The sequence below is a fragment of the Melospiza melodia genome, chromosome 7, assembly GCF_035770615.1.
Source record: "Melospiza melodia melodia isolate bMelMel2 chromosome 7, bMelMel2.pri, whole genome shotgun sequence".
NCBI lineage: Eukaryota > Metazoa > Chordata > Aves > Passeriformes > Passerellidae > Melospiza > Melospiza melodia.
In genome coordinates, this window is record NC_086200.1 from 24,925,221 (window position 1) to 24,948,777 (window position 23,557).

Genomic DNA, 23,557 nt, shown 5'->3' on the forward strand with positions numbered 1-23,557 from the left:
CCAGAGCCACCATCAGAAGAACAGAATGGAAGCCGAAGAGAGACAGCAGCAGCCTGGGAAAGAAGAAAAAGAAGGACAGAAGAAGATCTCCTAAGCAGCGTTGACCACACACACCAAGACCAAGATAGCTCAGACCTCATTAACGAGGATATATGACTTAACATTGGTAAAAATTATATTTTAGCATTGATATATATGGCTCTTATAATAAGATGTGTTCACACCCTTGCCTTATAGAAGAGAAAGTTTAGTGGGAACAAAACTTAACTTTCATCTTCTAATCTCTTAATCTGTTTACTTTTAGTACACCCAAGCCTCCAGATACTAAATTACCAAAGTCAGAGGATGCTCCCATTGGTTGATGCCGAACAGCAATCTGGATGCTCCTCACTGAGCCACATGCCTTCAGCTGGGTGCTTCCACAGACAAGCCACAAATTCTTGTCCATGTACAAGCCTGTCAGGCATTTGAAGGCATGTGTTTTTTCTACCTGCTGTCGCATAGGGAGTCAGTATACCAGGGCATCCAGCTGCTGAAAGATCAAGGAAACAAGATGCAGATGGAAGGCAACAACAACTGGTTCAGTGGACTTTCCAACCACTGGGGGATGAAAGGCTGGCTTACATCTTTGCTGAAGACTGTTGTGTGGGTGTTGTTTATCATATTCATTGTGTTGGTTACTTTATCCTTTTTTGCTAAACGCCTGCAAAACTCTATGGCAGAAGCCTTCTTTATAGACAACAAAAAGGGGGAGTAGTGAGGGCCCAGGGGCCTACCACTGGAACTGCAATACCTCAGGGAAAAGGGACCAAGGTAAAAGAGAGACACCGCTCTGAATGCAACGATCTCGCCCATGGGCATTTTCAGGCTGGTGGTGTTTTATTGGTATCACCCGGTTCAACTGCTGTATTTTCCTTATATGTATTCCCCCTAGAAGGTCCTAGCCTCTCCTGTACCGTTTCAGTCCTGGCTCTTTCCATTGCTCCCTGGCTTTTCCCCCCAATTTTCCCTCTGTGTGCCAAGCCCCATTTTGTCTCCGTTCCTGGACGCTCTTCAGTGCAATCCACTGATGCGTTTGCAGTTCCACACAAAGATCCCTCTCTCATCTTGTTCACCAGCAGTTTAACCAAGCATGCTCCCAGCTCTGGGAGTGCAGGCCACACACAGATGCTGGCTGTGGACAGGCTGAAACAGGGAACCTGGTCTCTAATAAAAGGCACGAATCTCGCAACCTACCAGGAAAAGACCTGCATGTCTCTACTTTTTCCTTATCCTCTCAGTCCTCATGCCACTTTCCCCATCATTTCTGACAGGGAACATGGATTCTCTCTCTCCTGTCTGCAGGTCCAGCCACACATATGACCCTGCAGGAACAGCCTGACCCAAAGGGAAGTGGCAGAACACACTTTGTCAGGAACTTTAGTGACAGAACAAGGAGGAATGGGATCAAACTGCAAGAGGTAGAGGAGATTTGATGATGGGACGAAGTTCTTTACTCTCAGGGTGCTTGTCCCTGACACAGGGACCTGTGCAGAGAGGCTGTGGATGCCCCATACCCAGCAACGTCCAAGGACAGGTGGGACAGGGGCCGCAGCAACCTGCTCTTCTGGGAGCTTGCTCAGCTTGGAACCACATCACTTTAAGGGTCCCTTCCAAGCCAAACCATTCAAGGATTGGATCATTTCGCCATCCCCATCTCCCACTGCACAGCACCCCTGAATCTTCAGTGACATCACAGCTCCCAGAGGGTTCCAGGTGGAACGTCCAGGACCTGGAAACGAGCACAGCAGACACTGCAACGGCTGCCAAGGGTCAGTTGCTGCTCACCCTGCGCTCTGACCCTCAGTGCTGAGCTGCTGCTGCCGCCTGGGCTTTTCCTGACGCCTGCTCTGGAGCGCCAATCCCGCAGGATGTGCTCTGCTGTGCCCGTGGAGGTACAGTGCCATGCCAGGCAGGGGGCACCCGGCTTGGGCAGGCTGCAGCCATGTGGGAATTGATGGTGCGGGACAGAAAGCCCACTGGGAGATTGTGCTGCCCCTTGCAGACTGAGAGAGACACTGTGGAGGCAATGGATGTGGACCAGGGGCTGGAAGAGGATGGTATGATGGAGGTGGACTCCTCCTCTACTTCCATGTCCTCCCCTGTTGAGGACATGGAAGTAGACGAGGAGGAGACCATCGAGGAGATGGAGGTGGACATGGAGGATGACACGGAAGATATGAAAGTCGATGAGAACGATGAGGAGGAGCCCATGGTCCTTGGATGAAGATGGTGCCCCACAGGTAAGACAGGCAGATGCTTCCCACGCCCTGCCCACGCACACACTGGGTCCCCTGACGCCAGGCTGGGGCTGGGCTGGATGGCCCTGCCCAGGGACACGGTGCCCACAGGGGGCCTGGATTGTGCTGCCACAAGCACCAGCCCCGGCCTGCCCTGCGCTTGCCTGGGGCCACGCCAGCCCTGCCAGCCCCGGCCCAGCCCCTGGGGCCCAGCTGCCAGCCCTGCTGGGCCCAGTGCTGCCAGCTGAGTCCAGCTCTGCTGCTTACTTTCTTACAGGACCCATGCACATGATGGCACCGATCAGATGCATTTGTAAATATGTTTGAAAGTTTAGAAGTTTCCTGTAAATATGTTTTCTACATTAGAAGTTCTCTGTAAATACGTTTTGAAGATTGTTACCCCATCGGATCCCATGTAAATATCTTCTGTACGTTGTTGTTGTTGTTGTTATAACGATTGTTATAATGACACATGTTCTGAAAATCCTAGATTTGCCAATTTCGGCAAATAAATACTGTTTCTTTTTAAAACCTGACTCCTCTTGGCCATTCCTTTGGGCACAGGCAGCCTTTGCACATTTGTGGGTTCCACTTGTTCCACGTTCCCACTGCTGGAGGCCCCTGGGGGTGCTGGCACGGCCACCCCTGGGCTGGGGGTGCCTGTGCACAGGGGCTCCCACTGACACCACTCCTGGCCCTGGGCACTGCTGCTCTTCCTGGCCTGGGGCACAGCGCTGTCCCCAAGAGCTCAGCTCTCACCAGCTCTCACCCAGGGGGCTCTCACAGCACTGGCCCCTGCAGCCATGCCACCAAAGCAGCCAGCAAACCTTCAGTCACCCTTCCTGCTGCAGACACAGGCACTCCTGGGCCCAGAGCCGCCAGCAGGCCACAGCCCTGCAAAATCCACCTGCACACTCTCAAGGCCACCACAGCCTTGGCAACTGGGCCAGCTGCATCTGGGCTGCTGCAAGGACAGATCTTGCAGCCTTGCAGCCTCCAAAGGCCCTGGGCTCGGCTTCCCAGCCTGCTTTGCACTGCCCTGAGCCCGCATTGTTCCACAGACAAGAGCCAAGCCAGGGCATCCTCACCCTGCCCGCATTCCTGCTGCTGCCAGCGGCCACCGGGCCCTGGGCCCGACTCGGGTGACAGCTGCAGGGACAGGGCAGCCTGTGCTGGGCAGGGGGCACGGGGCTTTGGGCCCTGAGGCTGCTGCTGCTGCTGGGGGCCATGAGCCCAAGAGGGCCCCAAGCTCAGCCCCTGCCCGGCCAGCTGCCCCCAAAGCCCCACACTCCCTGAGCATCCCCATCACAGCTGCCAGGGGAAATACCACGGGCTTCAGGAAAGAAATTCCCCATAGTGACTAAACCAAGGGGTCCAAGGGGAAAGTACACACCAGCTGATATTTACCCACCCTTACAATGGTGGCTGCAGGGCAGGTGAGATCTCCAGGGCCTCTGGCAGTGCCTGCTCTGCACGTGAGCCTGTGCGGCTGCTCCCAGTGGGACACAGCACCAGGCTCAGGCCAGCCCTCAGCCCCTCACAGCTGATCCCAAGGAGCAGGCTCAGAAAGCAGTTTCAGACCACTTCCTCTAGATATTTCAAAGGACTAAATGTCATTCAAGGAAGCCACCTTGCACATCCAGTTTTGGTGTCGTGGCATGAGAAGCCATGAAGGTGCCTCTGAATGTGCACTCAGGGCACTTCCACTGCCATCCCAAAGGGAACACAAAGGACAGGCCTCTGCTTTCAGCACTGCTGAGCTCCTCAATGAAGTCAGCAATGAAGTCTCAGGAAGTAGTAGTTTTTTGGAGTTCCAGGGGCCTACCATTGCAACTCCAACACCTCATTAGTGCTATGACGAACTAAAGTAAGTTGCGGCACCCCTCTAAAGCAATGATCTTGCCCATTGGCTTTTGTGGGGTCATTGGGGTTCAGGTAATTTTCATGATATCATGAAGTTTTTTCTTTCCTTCTATGTACTCCCCTAGGTGTTCTCCCCTTTCTTATCCTCTATTGGTCCTAAGTTACTGCATACAAGGTCCTTTTTTCCCGCATATAACACCTTGTGTGCCCAGCCTCATTTTGTCTCCCTCCCTGGACCCTCTCCAGCACAAACCACACTGTTTGGAGTTCCACACAAACGCTCCTCTCTTGCCTCATCCATCATCCATTCAAGCAAGCCTGCTCCCAGCTCTGGGAGTGCACGTCTCTCACACAGGCTGGCTGTGGACATGCCACAACAAGGGGTGCCCAAACAGGGACCTTCTTTGAGAATTCCTGAGAGCGATTCCAGTGACGATTCCACTGTTCCACCGTCACGGGACAGAAGACGCCTTGGGTCAGCCTCCGCCCTGGAGTGAGACCTGAGTTTTATCAGGGCTTGCTGAAGGCAGCGTTGGCACCCTCCTCCAGCAGCAAGAGGGCCGACTCGATGGACAAAGCCCATGGCATATTTTGAAACACCTGCATCCAGAGCCACCAGAGCAGTGAGCTGGGGGACAGCCACCAGCAGTGCAGGATCTTTGGGTCATATTTTAGTCCTGGGGGTGGGCAGCCCTTTACATCAGGGGCAGCTCTAGGTAACAAATTATCCAAAGATGAGAGGGACGTATATGTTCCAGTTAGGGACGTTCTCCTTTCAGAATGGAAGACTTTTACTAAGGGAAGTTTGAAGTCGTTTGTTCATTGGCTGTTTACGGAGCACCCAGACATTTCTGTTGATTCAGTTCGTCATGTAGCATTTTGGGACTGAGTTAGGGAAAGACTCTATCTTTTGCAAACTCAGGGAGTGATAAGAGTCGCAACATTTTCCACAATTTTTCACATGTTTTATGGAGTTTTCTCAAGGGTTCAAAGTTCTAATATTCAACCCAGACTTTCTGTTCTGCCCCCTGCATTCCTGAACCCACTGACACCATTAGGATGAGAGACAGAAACTGCTGTAAAGCACAGACGAGCCACCTGCTGTCTGCCATCTCCCCTCCTTCTCTCCCCCCTGCCCATGTCTGTACGGATCACACAGGCCTGGATTCTAGCCTAACCCCTTCTCCAGTACCTCTCCTCCCTGGATCACCCTCAGATAGCTCTGACAAAATGGAGTCCCTCCTCTGGAGGGGGTTGTCAATGCCAAACTCCCGCCCACCCCCAGCTCTCTCATCAAATCCTCCCCCTGTGTTGGATCCCAGCTCTGCTTCAGGAACCACCCCTGCATTGGGATCCAGCGCTTCCTTGCCTACTCCCGCTGCCCTACCCCCTCCAACTCAGCCCCTTGCGGATCCCACACTGTCGGAGCCGGAGGTGTGAGGGGCGGTACCCAGAAGGCCGCCATCTTGGCTACCAGAGGCCCACACCACCGAGCCTGGCCAGTCACCCCAAGGCCCCGCTCCTCTGCCAGAGACCAAGTTCCCTCTTCTGGAGAGGAGAGGGAAGGGTCATCCCACCTTCAGCATGAGCCTGAGGATTCTTGGACAAGGATGTGGAAGCTGGCGACAGAAGAGGGGAACTGGGAATTGGTAGCTAAAATACAAGAAGCACCGGTGCAGAAGCAGAGCGGTGCTAAGCCCCAATTGGAAGTTCTCATACATGGGAGATGAAAGACCTTTAAAATGCAGCGAAAGACCATGGGAGGGGCCTGCCCTATATTAATAATTTGTTAAATACCATCTATACAATACATGTGTTGGTGCCCCACAATTTGTGCCACTTTATGCGCATCCTACTTTCTCCCACTGAAATTATTCTGTGGGAAGGAATGGGGAAAAAACTACAACAACTATTAAAAGACTATGCTAGAGAAGAGAGGCGGGCACACCTAACACTAGACCATCTAGCCAGGGAGGAAGATTTCACTAAACCTCATTCAATAGACCTTCCTGGAGCTCTGTTAGAAGAGACCTGCAGGGACCTGGGAAATCCCTTCTAAAGTTTATTGATCACCTTACACAAGCAATAGAGAAGAAAGTTGAACATCCAAAAGCCAGGAAGGTACTGCTTTCTAAACTTGCTGAAACAAATGCTAAAAACACCTTTAAAGACATTTTACCTTCTCTACCCCTCAACAGAAAGCCTACCATTGCACAAATGGTCGTGGCATGCACCATTAGGCCATCCTTATACTGTAATGCTACCCGACATAATGCTTCCTGTCACGGTGTAGTAGAGGTGCTAGTAGCCGCCCAGTTTATTCCCTGGCACACACATGAAAAAGGATCTTGCTTTAAATGTGGCGAGATGAGGCATTCTCAATAGAATTATAAAAATACAGGCTATTACCAGGCACCTTCTAGGTGTCACAGCCACTGCCCTCACTGCCCCCCTTGTCCACACACTTTCCAACACCAGCAAAACCGGTGGCCTGCGGGAAACCCCACACAAAAAAAGGCCCCGCGCAATGACACCAAATGCGAGGCTGTTCTGCCCTACTCTCCCCAACATCGCGCACAACCACCACAGCGACCTTCTCAGATCCAGCGGGACAGCTTGATCGCTGCAGAAAACTCGACAGAAGACAGCTCTGCCCTGGAACCTAAAGGCAGCTGGTAAGCGCCTTTTCAATTCCAATCCACGCTATTTATGTTCACCATATTCCCACAGGCAAATACAGGCCTGAAGGACGGCCCAAAGACATTTTGATTTAAACCATAACCGGGAAAGGGATGCAGACACTCACTCTACTACCTGAGGTACTCGCCTTGACCTCTTTGGAGGAGATAACTGTCCAGGCTCTATGCTTAGTCCCTTTTCATTGCAAAAGGAACAGTTACAGCCAGATCACCACACCAACTGATCCAATGGTGATGTGGGCACAGACAACAGGCAGAAATAGACCCATTCCAAAGTGTGCTTTGTCATGTAAAGGGAGAAAGAGATGTCTTTCAGGACTATTAGATACAGGAGATGACATCAGCATAATTTCCCTCCCTGATTGGCTAAAAGTATGGCCCCTGGTTCCAGCAGCTGGGGTAATTTTAGCCATTGCGAGAGCCACTACCAGCTTCTGGAGTCAGGGTACCAACTGCATGGAAGGTCCTGAGGTCACAGTTGCTACAGTAAGATCATTCATCACCCAGGCACCAATAACAATTTGTGGAAAGGCCTGTTGTCCCAATGGGGGACAGGTCTAGAGATGCTATCAACACCTCAGGATTTCTAGACGGGGCCACAGAGCAGCGCGCCACACTTCAGTCAACCTCTAAGATCAATGACCCCATATGGGTGGATCAGTGGCCCCTCCCAGGCAGAAAGTTAAAGGCCCTGCAGTCCCACGTGCAGGAGCAGCTGCCTGTGGGCCACATTGTACCATCTACTAGCCCCTGCAATGTGCCCGTCATTATCATATGAAAAAGACAAGAGGTGGCTGCTGCAGGACCTCAGGAAAATCAACGAGGTCATCGAGGACATGGCTGCCCTTCAGTCCAGCCTGCCCTCAGCCTCCATGTTTCCCCAACACTGGTAGATACTTGTCATACATCTAAATGACTGCTTTTTTGACTTCTTCTTGCGCCCCAATGAAAGCCTATTTTTTGCTTTTTTCCATCCCCAAATCGACAAGCACCTTAACAGAGGTGCCAGTGGACTGTATTGCCTCAAGGAAATGAAGAAGAATCTAACTACTTGTCAATGCCTTGCAGCCCAAATTCTTTCACAAAGCCGGACAAGATGTCCTAATTCTATCATTTCTCATTACATGGACCATATATTAGTTTGTTCAGAAGCTCTGATCATTTTGGACTTTGCAGTACAGGATGTCATCACTGTGGTACAGCAGAAAGGTTTTGAGATTGCAACAGATAAAGTCCAAAAGACAGACCCCTGGAAGTTCCTTGGCCTAAAAAGCACAGAGAGAACCATCACAGGCTAAACACTGCACATCAAGGACAACCCAAACACTCTTCATGGATTCCACCAGCTCTGTGGAAGCATCAGTTGGGTATGCTCACTGCTGGGAATCACCACAGAAGATCTCGTGTCACTGCTACTCCTCCGTAAAGGCAGTGAAGGACTCCATTCCCGGCAATCACTGACACCGGAGGCAGAAGCAGCTGTACAAAAGGTCTCCTGGGTGATTCAAACCAAACAGGCACACAGATACCACCCTAATTTTCCTTTCTCTCTGGCAATCCTTGGTGTAAGTCCAAAATTCCATACATTATTGTTTCAGTGGGACTCAACTATTTTAGATCCCCAAATACAAACTGAATGTATCTCCAGAGCATACCAACCTACTAAAATGATAACAACCCAACAGAAAGTTATTACACAACTAATCAGGAAAGATAGAAAATATCAGTGCTCCCTTGCAGGAACAGACCTTGTGAATATATACTTAGTTCTAACTCAAGAGCACCTCAATTGCCTACTTCAAACATCTGAACCACTGCAATACGGCTTAGATAGTTTTTGAACAGGCTGGGATAAGCCACCAATTCTACCATCAAAACATTCCTGTGCTGCTCAGGATGTTCAATATTACCCGAGACCCGGCAAGATCACTCGTTGCCACCTGCCCAATTTGTCAGGAACATGGCCTTGCTTCTCTCAGAGCCGCAGTCAATCCAAGAGCACTAGAGAGTCTCCACATCTGGCAATCAGACATCACACACTAAGCCTCTTTTGGCAGTCTAAAGTACATCCACGTCTCAATCAAAACCTTTTCCACTGGGATTTTTCCCTCTGCCCATGCTGGTGAATAATCAAAGACGTTATAAAATATTAATTTTTAATTTCTCCACCTTAGCATATCCACAGGAAATTAAAACTGATAATGCTCTTGCTTATACCTTGCACTGATTCAAACAAGGGGCTTTCTGACCACTGGGGTATAAAACATGTCACAGGCATACCACACTCCACCACAGGACAGTCCATAGCTGAGAGGGCCAACTGAGCCATCGAAAGGATCTTTGATCAACTGAGAGGGGTAGTCCAGATATTATCTCCCATTGAGACACTGGCCAAGGCCTTTTATGTACTCAACTTTTTGAACAACTCATTTAGGGAGACAACTCCCCCAGTCATCAGGCATTTTACTAATTCAGCTGCAGCCCAATTAAAAAAACAGCCACCTGTGTTGACCAAAGACCCTGAATCTAAACAAATTATCGGCACCTTCCCATTGATTACTTGGGGAAGAGAAGATGCCCTTGTCTCTACAGCAACACTCCTAAGATCGATCCCAGCAAAATGCATTAAAACTCTTTCTGGGAACTGCGAGGCAAACACCAGAGCCACCATCAGAAGAACAGAATGGAAGCCGAAGAGAGACAGCAGCAGCCTGGGAAAGAAGAAAAAGAAGGACAGAAGAAGATCTCCTAAGCAGCGTTGACCACACACACCAAGACCAAGATAGCTCAGACCTCATTAACGAGGATATATGACTTAACATTGGTAAAAATTATATTTTAGCATTGATATATATGGCTCTTATAATAAGATGTGTTCACACCCTTGCCTTATAGAAGAGAAAGTTTAGTGGGAACAAAACTTAACTTTCATCTTCTAATCTCTTAATCTGTTTACTTTTAGTACACCCAAGCCTCCAGATACTAAATTACCAAAGTCAGAGGATGCTCCCATTGGTTGATGCCGAACAGCAATCTGGATGCTCCTCACTGAGCCACATGCCTTCAGCTGGGTGCTTCCACAGACAAGCCACAAATTCTTGTCCATGTACAAGCCTGTCAGGCATTTGAAGGCATGTGTTTTTTCTACCTGCTGTCGCATAGGGAGTCAGTATACCAGGGCATCCAGCTGCTGAAAGATCAAGGAAACAAGATGCAGATGGAAGGCAACAACAACTGGTTCAGTGGACTTTCCAACCACTGGGGGATGAAAGGCTGGCTTACATCTTTGCTGAAGACTGTTGTGTGGGTGTTGTTTATCATATTCATTGTGTTGGTTACTTTATCCTTTTTTGCTAAATGCCTGCAAAACTCTATGGCAGAAGCCTTCTTTATAGACAACAAAAAGGGGGAGTAGTGAGGGCCCAGGGGCCTACCACTGGAACTGCAATACCTCAGGGAAAAGGGACCAAGGTAAAAGAGAGACACCGCTCTGAATGCAACGATCTCGCCCATGGGCATTTTCAGGCTGGTGGTGTTTTATTGGTATCACCCGGTTCAACTGCTGTATTTTCCTTATATGTATTCCCCCTAGAAGGTCCTAGCCTCTCCTGTACCGTTTCAGTCCTGGCTCTTTCCATTGCTCCCTGGCTTTTCCCCCCAATTTTCCCTCTGTGTGCCAAGCCCCATTTTGTCTCCGTTCCTGGACGCTCTTCAGTGCAATCCACTGATGCGTTTGCAGTTCCACACAAAGATCCCTCTCTCATCTTGTTCACCAGCAGTTTAACCAAGCATGCTCCCAGCTCTGGGAGTGCAGGCCACACACAGATGCTGGCTGTGGACAGGCTGAAACAGGGAACCTGGTCTCTAATAAAAGGCACGAATCTCGCAACCTACCAGGAAAAGACCTGCATGTCTCTACTTTTTCCTTATCCTCTCAGTCCTCATGCCACTTTCCCCATCATTTCTGACAGGGAACATGGATTCTCTCTCTCCTGTCTGCAGGTCCAGCCACACATATGACCCTGCAGGAACAGCCTGACCCAAAGGGAAGTGGCAGAACACACTTTGTCAGGAACTTTAGTGACAGAACAAGGAGGAATGGGATCAAACTGCAAGAGGTAGAGGAGATTTGATGATGGGACGAAGTTCTTTACTCTCAGGGTGCTTGTCCCTGACACAGGGACCTGTGCAGAGAGGCTGTGGATGCCCCATACCCAGCAACGTCCAAGGACAGGTGGGACAGGGGCCGCAGCAACCTGCTCTTCTGGGAGCTTGCTCAGCTTGGAACCACATCACTTTAAGGGTCCCTTCCAAGCCAAACCATTCAAGGATTGGATCATTTCGCCATCCCCATCTCCCACTGCACAGCACCCCTGAATCTTCAGTGACATCACAGCTCCCAGAGGGTTCCAGGTGGAACGTCCAGGACCTGGAAACGAGCACAGCAGACACTGCAACGGCTGCCAAGGGTCAGTTGCTGCTCACCCTGCGCTCTGACCCTCAGTGCTGAGCTGCTGCTGCCGCCTGGGCTTTTCCTGACGCCTGCTCTGGAGCGCCAATCCCGCAGGATGTGCTCTGCTGTGCCCGTGGAGGTACAGTGCCATGCCAGGCAGGGGGCACCCGGCTTGGGCAGGCTGCAGCCATGTGGGAATGGATGGTGCGGGACAGAAAGCCCACTGGGAGATTGTGCTGCCCCTTGCAGACTGAGAGAGACACTGTGGAGGCAATGGATGTGGACCAGGGGCTGGAAGAGGATGGTATGATGGAGGTGGACTCCTCCTCTACTTCCATGTCCTCCCCTGTTGAGGACATGGAAGTAGACGAGGAGGAGACCATCGAGGAGATGGAGGTGGACATGGAGGATGACACGGAAGATATGAAAGTGGATGAGAACGATGAGGAGGAGCCCATGGTCCTTGGATGAAGATGGTGCCCCACAGGTAAGACAGGCAGATGCTTCCCACGCCCTGCCCACGCACACACTGGGTCCCCTGACGCCAGGCTGGGGCTGGGCTGGATGGCCCTGCCCAGGGACACGGTGCCCACAGGGGGCCTGGATTGTGCTGCCACAAGCACCAGCCCCGGCCTGCCCTGCGCTTGCCTGGGGCCACGCCAGCCCTGCCAGCCCCGGCCCAGCCCCTGGGGCCCAGCTGCCAGCCCTGCTGGGCCCAGTGCTGCCAGCTGAGTCCAGCTCTGCTGCTTACTTTCTTACAGGACCCATGCACATGATGGCACCGATCAGATGCATTTGTAAATATGTTTGAAAGTTTAGAAGTTTCCTGTAAATATGTTTTCTACGTTAGAAGTTCTCTGTAAATATGTTTTGAAGATTGTTACCCCATCGGATCCCATGTAAATATCTTCTGTACGTTGTTGTTGTTGTTGTTATAACGATTGTTATAATGACACATGTTCTGAAAATCCTAGATTTGCCAATTTCGGCAAATAAATACTGTTTCTTTTTAAAACCTGACTCCTCTTGGCCATTCCTTTGGGCACAGGCAGCCTTTGCACATTTGTGGGTTCCACTTGTTCCACGTTCCCACTGCTGGAGGCCCCTGGGGGTGCTGGCACGGCCACCCCTGGGCTGGGGGTGCCTGTGCACAGGGGCTCCCACTGACACCACTCCTGGCCCTGGGCACTGCTGCTCTTCCTGGCCTGGGGCACAGCGCTGTCCCCAAGAGCTCAGCTCTCACCAGCTCTCACCCAGGGGGCTCTCACAGCACTGGCCCCTGCAGCCATGCCACCAAAGCAGCCAGCAAACCTTCAGTCACCCTTCCTGCTGCAGACACAGGCACTCCTGGGCCCAGAGCCGGCAGCAGGCCACAGCCATGCAAAATCCACCTGCACGCTCTCAAGGCCACCACAGCCTTGGCAACTGGGCCAGCTACATCTGGGCTGCTGCAGGGGCTGATCTTTAAGCCTTGCAGCCTCCAAAGGCCCTGGGCTCTGCTTCCCAGCCTGCTCTTCACTGCCCTGAGCCCGCATTGTTCCACAGACAAAAGCCAAGCCAGGGCATCCTCACCCTGCCCGCATTCCTGCTGCTGCCAGCGGCCACCGGGCCCTGGGCCCGACTCGGGTGACAGCTGCAGGGACAGGGCAGCCTGTGGTGGGCAGGGGGCACGGGGCTGTGGGCCCTGAGGCTGCTGCTGCTGCTGCTGGGGGCCATGAGCCCAAGAGGGCCCCAAGCTCAGCCCCTGCCCAGGCAGCTGCCCCCAAAGCCCCACACTCCCTGAGCATCCCCATCACAGCTGCCTGGGGGAAATCCCACGGGCTTCAGTAAAGAAATTCCCCATAGCGACTAAACCAAGGGGTCCAAGGGGAAAGTCAGCACCAGGTGATGTTTACCCACCTTTACAAAGGTGGCTGCAGGGCAGCAAGCAAGAAAGATTTTAAAAAACCCAAAACAAACCACAACAGAGAAACCTAAAAAACCTTCAACAGCTGAGCCCTGCTCAAGTTATTTCTTTAGGGACAGCTACCACTCTCCAGCTGAAATGCTGGGCTTTTGGGGAAAAAGAAAATTACATGTTCACCTCCAAATTGAAAAGGATTAAGATAAGAGAACCTTTCAAACTAAAAATTACTGTCCGAAAGCTTTCATCTTTGCAAGAAATCTCTAGGTAAGACCAGCCTGACAGTTAAACAACTGGTTCTTCTGGTGGGGAGAAACCCTCCTCCTTAAGGGAAGCAGCCTGATAGTTAAAAGCAACTGTTTGCTCAAACTTAAGGCTCCCTGGCACAGCCTGCACTGCCTTTCCTTCCTGTTCACTGATTTACAGGCAGTGCCACGATGGCCCGGGTTCAGATGTTCGGTGCCATCCAGGCAATTTGGCATTGCCATTTCCATATGTTTTAATCGAAGTTTCAGTCCTTGCAACCACTCTTCAAGTGCCAGCTTTCCTTTCTTTTACAGAAAGCTCAAGGTTCCCAGAAGACTTCTGACATCCTCTCTTGCGCTCAGAGAGATGACATTTTCAAACAGATGTTTCCAAAGTTAACAGCATTTGAAAGAATAATGACCTCAAATGCCCCTGCATTCCAGCTTAGCCCAACTCCATTCTGTGTCAGACACTGAGATTCCCACCTCTAAGGCAGGAGCCCTTTGTGCCCCCATCCCTCCTGTCCTTCTCCCCAGCAGCCTGTGCCTGTTTTCCCCGGCAGGATCCCTGTCCCCATGCACCAGGAGCAGCTGCACACAGGCTCACAGCTCCCCTTGCCCTCACCAGGGGGTTTCTCTCATCCCCGAACACGCCGATGAGAACGTCGGTGCGATGCGTGCCCAGGGCCTGCACTGCCACCACAACTGGGATCTCTGCTGTGCTCTGGGGCTGCACAATCCCACAGGGCTTGGGGCTGGAGTAGAGCACAGCAGAGTCCTCCTTGCGCTTCTGGAAGGGACACAATGAAACGCAGATTCAGAGGGACCTCTCAAGAAACTGTAGGCTCCTTAACGTCCACCACAACAGCAACTTACACACACCTTGAAAGATCCCCAGGACAAAGGTCAAAGGCACAAACAAGATGCAAGAATTGTAGGGTTAGCACTCCCAGGGCATCCTGCAAGGAGGCTGCCAGCACAGGCACTGGTGTCTGTGGGTGCAGCAGCTTTTCACAACCCTCTAAGATCTCCCACAGGAAAACACCCTGAGGACTAGAGCATCAACTGTTTCCTCAGGAGCTTAAACTGCCTCCTCAAGTTAACACTGGGGTAGGATCCTGTTCTCAGCAGATCTTTAAGACTGAATAGAAAGCAGCAAGGTCTTATCCAAACCCTTTGTTCCCCTAATAATCTCCTCAGGAATATTTGACAGGAGGAGGTGGATGTGATGCCAAACCTGGGGAATAAGCCTGTAGCAGCCAGGAAGGTGGCTGGCATTCCTAATGAGGATCTTCCTCTCATAGGGCACCTTCAGGTGGCACTCATCACACAGCAGCACTGGGGAGGACACTTGGAGCTCAGGAACGAGACACCTGGGCAAAGAGATGAGCCCAGGACAATCAGAGATACTGAGAGAATGGAGAATGCCTACACCCAAGGATTGTGAAATGGAGCAGAACACATTGGTCACTGTCAAATGCACACTGAAGAGCCCTGCAGGGATAAATTGCCTTCTACCTCTTCCCACTCCCACATGTCTTGTCAAGGAGGGGCAAACCCTGAGAGGCAGCACCCAGAGGCTGCCAAGTGCCCCAGGCAGAGCACTTTGCCCCACAGCTGCCTCAGCCCCTCCTTTACCCAAGAAGGCTTGCAAGGACTCCTGCAATAGTGCCAGTGACCCACGAGCTCTGGGGGAGCCTTCCCAACAAGGATCAGTGCTCCCTAAGGCTCAAGGAACACACAGCTCCAGGGTCTCAGTAAAAATGACTCCCTTCTCTGCCATGGTGCTGTTGCCCTGCCTGAGAACTCAGCTCTTTGCCCCAGCCCTGGAGGGCACGAGACAGCAGCTGCCCCACAGAGGGGCTGATCAGCCCCTGCCAGGCCCTGCAGCTCCCTGGCTCCTTCACTGCACAGCTCCAGGCACTGCCTGGCCCCAGCTCCACCTGCTGTACACAGTGGCAGCCCAGGCACTGCCTGCATGGCTCTGCCTGGCACAGGGAACAGCACCAGGGAGCTGCATCCCTCTGGGCATCACACTGACACCCACAGCAGCACAGCAGCATGGAATTCTGCTGCAGCAACAACGACTTTTGCTCTCAACTCTGACAACATTAAAGCTCAAAATGGGAAGCAGAGGCAAGGACAACAACTGGAGCTGACCTGCCACATCAAGGACTGCTTTCCCCTTGTCAGACCTTGCCCTCCCCACTCTTGCTGGGAGCCACTTCCCCCCTGCCATGTGCCCTCATGGACAGAGGCAGAGCCTGACTCTCAGCAGCTGCTTGGTGTGGCCCAAACCAGTGCACGGTGCTCACAACCAGCACAACTCCACCTCTTGCAGCCAAAAGGAGAGGAGGCCCTCAGGAAATTTGTTCCACCTCAAGCACCAAAAACAAGGCCAATCAATGATATCATTCCTGGTGCCTTTGGAAGAGGGCCCAGGACCGTGCTGGGCTGGGAGCAAACGTGCTTTTCACTACAGGCTGCTGCCCAAGCACTGCTGTTCTCGTGTCCAGCTGGCACAACATGAGGGCATTCAGCAGCACTTCTCCTTGGCAGCTGCAGCCAGCACAGCCTGGGCAAGGCAGTGCCTGGGGGAGGCCAGGCAAGGGCTGGTACCTGGCTGTGATGATCAGGCTGCCACTCCCTTGCCAATACCCTCCAGGTCCACCAGCAATCTCCGGTAGAACTCCATCACCGTGTTGGAGCACAGGGTCACCTGGTGGAAGAGAAGAACAGTCAATTCTTCCTTCCAAAACCTCATTACCCACGGGTGATATCCTCCAGTTCCTGAGGGAGGATTTGCCTTTCATTCTTCTGCTGCTCCATGTGTCAAGCACAGTCTCAGAGTAACAAAAGCCTTCTGGCAATACCACACTTGTTAAACACACCTTGCTATCAGGGCACAGGTCAGCTACATTAAAACATTAGACTACAGCTCCATGCACCGCTGCATTCAAATTAAGGGGCCAATTTCTCATCTGACTACAAAGACATCCATGCAGAGGAAATCTGACTTGACCACAACGAGTTCAGCTTTACAGCAGGAGGCTGAGGGCAAAGTGTGGCCCAGCAGGTGCTGGGCAGTTCATGGCTGCCCTGGGACCCCAAGCCCGGGCTGGCTCTGAGAACTCCAGCCCCACGCCAGGAGTGGGGAACTGCCCCAGGGTGGGCAATGACCACAGGCAGAACCCTCAGAACTGCCCCAGAGTGGGCAATGACCACAGGCAGAACGCTCAGAACTGCCCCAGGCTGGGCCATGACCAGAGGCAGAACCCTCAGAACTGCCCCAGGCTGGGCATTGACCACAGGCAGAACCCTCAGAACCTCTTGCTCTACACTGCAAGAGAGCAGCCACCAACGGGACCAGGCAGAGGAGAAAGGAGGAGGATCTGTGTCTTGAAATTACACAAGAAAGGGTTTATTCCAAGCAAAAGGACCAGAGCCAAAAGAGCCCTGGACACTCCTGTGAAAGGGCTTTTGTACAGACACAAATCAGGGGGTGGATACAAACAGCAAACCAAAAGGGAATCCTCAGGGGAGCACTGAAGGGATTACATCAAGTGTCTGCGGCCACTTTGGGTAGGAGGGTGGGGAGGATGGCTCACTTGGGCCAAAGGGGCCTCCAGGAACAGGGGAATTCCAAAGGGGCGTTGCAGACAGGGATTGGCTCCAGGTTAAATTGGCAAAGAAAGTTGGGGAACAAAAGGGGCTGGGTTTGACAGGCAGGGAAAGAGCTGGAACAAGGGGCAGGGAATGGCATGAGGGACAGCTTTGAGGGAGGGTAAAACCCAGGGGTAAACTAACTCCGGGACAACACGGGGTACAGCACAACAAACCACTTCACAAGGAATCAGTACAATAAATTTGAACCGCTACACATGGCTGCAGATTTGTTTGTCTCCACTGGAGCTTCCTGCAGTGAACACAAATCATTCTGCTCCCCAGGAGGGGGGAAATGACACCAAGAAGAAAAGCTCACTGCATGATACAATGACATCTCTCTAACAGCCACCTTCTGCCCTCATCCTTGCTCTGCCCCGTTGCAATCAAATCAATTGCTCTCAAAAACACAAGAATGGTTTCAGGCCTTGACCATAAGGTCTGTGAGCTCAGCATATGAGTTTGGAAAGCAAACAGTGCTCCTTGAGGAACATCCCGACTAAGCCAGCCAGCAGAGGCCTCCCAGCAGTGCAGATCTCTCAGTGCCAGCATGCTCCAAGCTGGCACCAGAGCCAAAGCCCTCCCACCCTGCAGTGCAGCTCCAGCCCTGGTGCTGCAGCGGCTGTGGCCGGGCTCTTGCCGTACCTCGATGTCCTGGTGTCCCTGGGGGAGGATGGTGCCTCCGCTGGGATTGATGGTAAACTCCCTGGGCTCCACATGCAAATGGATTCCCTTGCTCCAGGCCGGGTCGCTGTCCCTGCGGATCTGATCCACGCTGTCCACAGCCGGCTGCGTGCCATCGTCCGACATGCGGAGCTGGAACGTCAGGGGCACCGCGGAGCTGCTGGTGAGGCGGCAGCGCTGCGTGTAGGGAAAGCCTGGGCAAGGACACAAACAGCCATTCAGGCACCCAGCAGGGCATGATCCTGGGGGCAAGATCCTGGCACGATCAAAGTGGGATTGGAGTTGAGCTCTTTATGATCTGAACTACAGCTCACCCAGAAGCTGCGTGAGGAATTAATCGTCACTTAGTTCCCTTTCACACAGATTCCAGACTGCAGCCTTGAAAATGCCCACTCCTAGCCCTGCTGAACACTGCAAGCTTCTCTCTTTGGGATGGGGACGAGCTCCCTCACCTGCCCCAAACCAGCCCCAGTTCTCTCTCAGTGATGAGTGTGCACCCAGACCCAGCATTTACTCTGAGAATTCAAGCTGTCCAATTCCCTGCTCAGCCTGCCAACACTCCCACCTTTTTCAAGACATATAAAGAGTGAGTTGTCAGTGAGAAGAAGCTACAGCAAAAGAAAGTGAGGATGGGATCAGCAACTAGAACGTGATGCAATGCACCCTAATGCAGCTTCTCTCTGCAGGATCCTTAAGGCATCTCTTGCTTTGGGCCAAACAGACTGAGCACGCGACAGCTCAGAGCCCACTCAGCTGGGGGCACAGCCGAGCCTTGCTTTGAGATTAGCAATCAGGAACCAGGTCCCACCTCAGCCCACAAACAGGGACATCACAGCCATGCTGCTCACTGAGAGTGCTGCCTGCAAGGGTTTACCCCACTTTGGCTCTGAGATTTGCTTCCCATCCTGCAAAGCCAGAGATAGGGCCACTCATGGTGGGGATGTCCTGCAGAGCGCGCAGAGCAGCCACAGCCTGCTCTGCACTGCACATCTGGCTGGGCTGGCCAGCTCTGTGGGGAGGAGACTTCTCCCCAGGCCTGCTCACCAAGAGTCACTGGGACACAGATGGGGAGGAAAAACAACTGCAGCTGCAGCCCAGAGCTTCTCTGTGCCCATCCAAGTGACCACTGCCAGCTCCAGCAGGGACTCCAGCAGGGAGGCAAGAGAGGCACAAAAAGGACAAACCCAGATGTCAAAACCTCCAACGAGACTGAGGCCAGCACATGCAGACAACAGTCAACAGTTACAAAGAAGCAAAGATACAACAGCTGCCTTCAGCTAAGAGCCCTTAGGCATGAAATTGGATTCAGCAGGATCAGTCTCCTGCTTCAGACCCATATTTCCGTCTGTTGCCTTTCTTGTTTCATTCCTTCCAAAGTCAACTTGACAAGCACCTCCGTGGTGATGCAGGCTGGGGAAGAAGCAGCTCAAGAAAGGCAATGAGTTTCCTTCAGAAGTTCATGAACTTCTTTGTTGTGGCTTTAGGCTTGGCCGTGAAGGGTGCCCTGGGTCTGGGAAGGGGTTCTGGGGGGTTTTGGGCGGTTTTGGCCCTGGGCTGGGCCTTTCCCTTGGGGGTTTTTGGGAGTTGTGGCGTGATGCCGTGGGCGGCTGTGCAGTGGGAGCTGAGGCTGGGCAGGGAGCGGAGCTTCCCTTCCTCCCGCTCGGGGGTCGCAGCTCGGCCGCTGCTGCTGCGGGAGGTTTGTGCTTGGCCCGGGGCTGCCCTGGCTGCAGCTCAGCACTGGCACCGACCCTGCCTGCCTGCCCCGCTGCTGCTGCTGCTGCTGCTGCTGCTGGGCACTGCCCGCATCCCCTGCCCTCTAGGGCTCTGCAAAAGGAGCATTTCCTCCTTCCCTTCCCTTCCCGCACCGGCTGGGGGGGATCCCTGCCCTGCCAGAGCCCACAGCTCCTCCTGCTGTCACCAGACCTCCACCAAAGGGGAAAAACAGGACTTGGCATCTGGGAAATGTCTGTTCTTGCCTTCTTGTCTGTGCTCTCCTGAGATAGTCTAGCAAAGAACTGTTATTCCCTTTCCCACAGTTTTGCCTGGGAGCCCTGTCATTTCAAAGGGATAATCATTTGGAGGGAGGGGCTCACCTTTCCATTGCAGCAAGATTCCCACCTTCCTTGGCAGACATCTGTCTTTTAAAGCAGCACAGAGACACCAGAAAATTCTGCCTTTCTATTCCTTGCTTCCATTGGATCTCACAATGGCAAAATGCCCCCTGAGGCAGCAGCAGCCCTGCAGTTCACAGCCTGAAGAGGCTGCTGGGGCAGAGCAGGAGTGAGGGATGCTTTTCTGTTGGAAGGCACAGATCCCTGAGGCTGTGTCCCAGCCCAGGGAACACTCACCAAAGGAGATGTCCCCGAAGTCGAGCTCAGCGAGGTCGAAGTGTAAACTGGGTGCAGTGACGCTGCCCCTGCAGGCCGAGGACAGAGCAGGCAATGGCTCGGTTAAAGGCATTGCAAAGGTGCGGCTGTCGTGGCTCGGGGGCACAAAACGCGGGCTCAGGGCACCCTGGGTTTCCAACCAACACAGCCCCGTGTGCTCAGCACAGGGCCCTGGGCACAGGAGGCAGCTCCAGCCAAGGGGCAGCAGCCAACAGCCCCTGATGGGCTCTGGGCACAGGGCAGGCAGGAGAAGCCCCCGGTGTTTTGCGGAGAAAAGAAGAAACCTCACAAGTTTATAAAAGTTGTAAAGCCCAGTATGTTTATTTACGGCGCGCGCGCCGGATGCAAGTCCCCCAACAAGGCATGCGTACTTCTGAAGACCTCGAGTCTTCTTTTATCCCCCTTCCAAATGCATATGCATACAGTTTCACAATAAGTTCATACATATTCATTCCGTGTGACATTTAGCACCAGTTCTTCTTTATCAAAGGAATTTCTAAGTCAGGGGCAAATCGACCTTCAGGTCTTTTCTGTTTTTCTTTCTCTGTCTCCTTGCTGTCTCCGCATGCTAGTTCTTGCTTCAGCTTTGGCCTCACAGACTTTTCACCTCTCTTAGACACTTCACCTAATTCAGAATGGATCTTTACTCTGTCTCATTCCCCCTTTCCTAGGAAATAAGTAAATTCTTTTACTTAATGAAAACCTTCACTACAGTAAGTGTCTTTTAGTGCTTCACCATGTGCTTTTTACAAAGATGTTAGTACAGCTATTCGTTGTAGCATTCTCCAGTTCCAAATTAACAATATAATAGATAATCCTAAGCTTACCCCAACTAATAGTAGTAAAACTACAATGGGGTGGCACAACTTATTAAAGATTCCATTTGCAGTTGGTGACCACCCAAAGATCACATCCAATAATCTTAACAAAATTACATATACAGAGATTAGAATGGTTTCTACTAGACAGAATAACATCATTGCTATCAATTTGTACAGCAGCACAAGCAGTTCTCAAGCATACACCCTTTTCCAGTATATACGAGCACAGTTTTCTGGTCAGTGACTGGATGAATTTCAAAGTGACAAATACTCTGCTCAGTGTCCAAACACACATCCTGAGCATTAATAGTATTGCTTTCACAAATGAATCCCATCTGTTCTCTAGTAATGCAGGATTCTAAGTTTACTGTCTGCCACTTTGCATTCATCTTTCGTGCCCACACTCTATGTTCTGAAGGATAGAGTATTGTTTTTTCATGGTTTAATCCTAGGGCAATGATGGGATGGATAACATAAACAGTGGCATTATGTATGGAAGCACAAAGGCAGTTGCCACATTAGAAACAGGATCACAGGTGAAATTCACCATAGTCTGCCAGGATTGAAAGTTCCTTTCAAAATCAATTGCATTATCCCAAACAATTTCTTGAATTTCAGCTGGAAAATTACCTTCACCCCTTTCCCATATGATCAGAGCTGCTGTTGCTTGTATCCATAACTGTGCTTGTATACAACTGAAAGCTAAAGACACATTATCTTGAACTGTACTAAGTGCTTCTACTATCAGCTTGTGGTCTTGGTCCCTGGCCTTTCCATACTTCCTTAGATTGGCAGTACTTTTGAAATCTGTCACTGGCTAGTTCCTAATGCCAATAGAGATTACTATAAAGGCTGCTTCAATTTTGTTAGGCTACCTGCTGCAGTGGCGAGTTTATTCACCAGTATTTCTGAATCAATTCCATTTAAAACTCCTAATCTTGTCCCTAATATGCCAGTTAGATGTTTGTTATGGGGAACAGGAACTGCTTTCTGTTTATGACCATCCCTCCCTGCCAGAGGGATGTGCTGGACTCACACTGCAAATTCAGACACACTTCACCAGTGTATCTGACAGAGGTTTAGGTCATATTTGAGGCAGATGTTTGTTCTGAAATGTAGAGACCTCAGGAATCTCCTTCCCCCTCCAGAGCACCTGATTTCCCAGATGTGTGGCAAGCAGGAATGTCTCTCCTGGTCTACGAAACTTCACTCACCTTGCCCCTAGCTTCAGGTCTAAGCTTCAAGTAAATAATGAAGGGGAAGTCTAAGAGAAGAGCCTAAATTCATTGCAGTGCCTCAGAAGAAACTGGGATCAGGTTTCTGCTACTTGAAACACTCAGCACAAAGGTGATGCTCAAAATCCTACAGCTTGCTGCTGAGCTCTGAGGTGGAGTCTCTCTCTACCTCTTTTAAGCAGAATCCAACTGCCTCAGACTGGGACAATCACTGATCCAAACCTCAGTAGGAAAAGGGATAGCTATAAATAAAGAAAATCACCTTTCTTGCTTGGGTTAATTTACCACCTGCAGTTCAGCACCCTTTACCAGTCATTGCCTGAGTGTTCAGCCAACCGGCTTGGAAAATGACCTAAGGAGCTGCTGTTCAGTCACATTCTTTACTACGTTAGGTTCAAGTTTGGAGTTTGGGTAGGGTCTGAACTAGTATGGGGTGTATAAGGCCCTGCTGTGGTAAAAAGTGCAGAGTCCACTTTGAATTCAAATGAAAGTCTGATAGTAATTCGAGCTCAAAGGCAGGTCACTTCTACAGGCTGTATCAAGGTGAAATTACACTAACAGTCTGATTCACTGAGGTTATTACAGACTTCCTGGCGTTCATATACATCAGGGGAGGTTCAGACACTAATTACATCTGGTCTCTCATAAGCTACCCTATTGATGACCTGGCACCCTACTTTGATTTCTTCTCCTCTGATTCCTTGAAGAGTCCACAGTTCCTGCTCTTGCCATTCTTGCTCCTCACATACCTGATTCTCGTGGATTACTACAGTAGATATGTTTAAATCTTTTATCTCAGAAGGTTTTCTTATGGATCCAGTATACTGATTAAATGCCAGGGACCAAGGCCATTTAGCATTGCTTTGAACAGAGGTACTCTCAAGTTCTGAAACTTCAGTTATGATTACACACAATACAATTCTACAAACTAAAATATGAGCTACTCCCGACCGCAATATACTCAGTTTGCCCGAGTAAGTTTTAATCTCAGTTCATTGTCTCCTGGCGTCACTCCTTAAGGGGTTTCTGGGCCTTCTTCACCCGAGAGTGATGGATCCAGGCATTCTGCTCCTTGATTTTGATTGCAGTGAAGGTGGTGAGAAGTACTCGCAGTGGTCTGTCCCACTGTGGTTCCGAAGTCTTCTCTGTAAGAGACTTAACATATACATCATCTCCAGGCTATCGAACTCCCTGCTCCGAGTTCCAGCCACATGTTTCTCAATTACTCTGAACTGTTTGCTTAATGCCACCATGTAGGTGGACATTCTGGACATTCCCTTTGTGTTCTATATGGTCTTCTATAAGGCATTCCAAAAGGACTCAGC

General features: G+C 51.3%; 1 pseudogene; it reads right to left on the reverse strand.

Moving 5' to 3' along the window:
- Positions 1 to 13,195: 13,195 nt before the first annotated feature.
- The window catches only part of LOC134420900 (hydrocephalus-inducing protein homolog), a 28,583-nt pseudogene continuing 18,221 nt past the window's right edge, over positions 13,196 to 23,557 (reverse strand).